This window comes from Chlorocebus sabaeus, chromosome 8 (assembly GCF_047675955.1).
Source record: "Chlorocebus sabaeus isolate Y175 chromosome 8, mChlSab1.0.hap1, whole genome shotgun sequence".
NCBI classification, from domain to species: Eukaryota; Metazoa; Chordata; class Mammalia; order Primates; family Cercopithecidae; genus Chlorocebus; species Chlorocebus sabaeus.
This window is the reverse complement of record NC_132911.1, coordinates 106,461,504-106,463,423: the sequence shown is the minus strand read 5'-3', so window position 1 is coordinate 106,463,423 and position 1,920 is coordinate 106,461,504.

Genomic DNA, 1,920 nt, shown 5'->3' with positions numbered 1-1,920 from the left:
AGAGATAAAAGAGTACAAATGGATGGGGATCTTTCTGGAGTAAGGAGACATCATAACTCTCCCCACAGGAATGTATCACTTCTTCTGGAGGAAAAGATCTACATGAAGGCCATGTGGCTGTTTGTGGGAGACCCAGTGTGGACTGTGTACAACCGGCCAGGTGACCTTTTTGACGCCTGGGGAGAATACAGGAAATTTCTGGCACAAACAGCATAGCAGTATTCCCTGGGAATTAACATGTGCCATGTAAAAGTCCTAAACATGATAACTGAGCAGAAAATCAATCATTGTCTCTTTGCTTTTATATGATAGACTTGAGGCTAGGTTATCTTCCCTTTGCAAGATTATTTGACCAGAATATTTTCTAACAAAAGGAGATATAAAACTTATTTTTACAATGGAAGCAACTTGGAAATATAAACATGTTACCTTCATTTTTTCTAACTCAGTCAAGACTAGTGGTTCTATAGCCCCATGTGAGTCTATGCATTCATCTCAAACCAGAATGAAAGTTTCATCTCCCAATGAGCAGTTAGATGCTCATTCTAGAGATGATGTGGTGCTTACTTTATAAGAAAGTGCACTGGGCTCAGTGGCTCACGCCTGTAATCCCAGTACTTTGGAAGGGTGAGGCAGGCAGATCACCTGAGGTCAGGAGTTCGAGACCAGCCTGGTCAACATGGTAAAGCCCTGTCTCTACTAAAAATACAAAAATGAGCCGGGTGTGGTGGCAGGTGCCTGTAATCCCAGCTACTTGGGAGGCTGAGGCAGGAAAATTGCTTAAACCCAGAAGGCGGAGGTTGCAGTGAGCCAAGATCGCACCATTGCACTCCAGCCTGGGTGACAAGAGCTTGACTTTGTCTCAAAAAATTAAAAAAAAATAGAAGGTGCAACAGTAGATAACTAACCAGATAGAAGACAGCTATTTCTCCCAAAATTATTATGCCACTTCCTTGTTCAAAATAAAGTAATTGCCTTAATTTTGTGTTGTTTCTTTACCTGTGAGACATTGCTCAGGCTGGAAAACCTTACAAAAAATGAAGGGTATTTGATTTCATTTTTCCAACTATGGGTTTAGACTCTTTATAACTTATATAATTATTGTTATGATAGTAGTAACATATGATGAAGGCTAGAAATGATGCTGGAAAACTCAGTCATTCAACAAACATCATAGTCTCTAGAATCTCTTGAAACATTGGTGGCTTTAACATACAGTATCTGGAAATGAAGCTCCACTTATGAGCTGGTAAGATTTATGATGGTTATACCAAAAAATATTTCTTTCCCTCCAAAAATACAAATAAAACAAAGTCTTCCTTATTAGCGATTTAACACAATTTTACAAAAATAAAACCCCCAATAAGAAATAATGCCAAACTCTGCCAAGAGCATGCTCCATAGGACAAACTGGAAGGTGGATACCTTGGGGAAGGGATGACCACAGAAAAAAGTTGCAGACTTACAGCATTTTAGAATGGAAAGGATAGTGAGATTATAATAACACATGCTGGAAATCCACATGGCTTCATGAGTTCAGTAACCTTGAGTAACCTTTTCCCTAGGGAAATGGTGGAAGCCGTATTGCCTCACCAAGTCTCACAGATAGATCCCAAAGAATCTGAGTGCACAAACATCAGCTGCTCAGATTTCCACAAACCTTTTCCCAGTGGACCCATATTAAAGCAAAAAAGCATGTCTATGCAAAACAGCTAAAGGAATGTTATGCCCATGGTCTGAATTTTCTTTTACGTATAACAGTCCTCAAAAAGGCCAGGCACTGTGGCTCACACCTGTAATCCCAGCACTTTGGGAGGCTGAGGCGGGCGGATGACTTGAAGCCAAGAGTTGGAGACCAGCCTGGCCAACATGGTGAAACCCCGCCTCTGTTAATAATACAAAAATTAGCAGGTGTGGTGG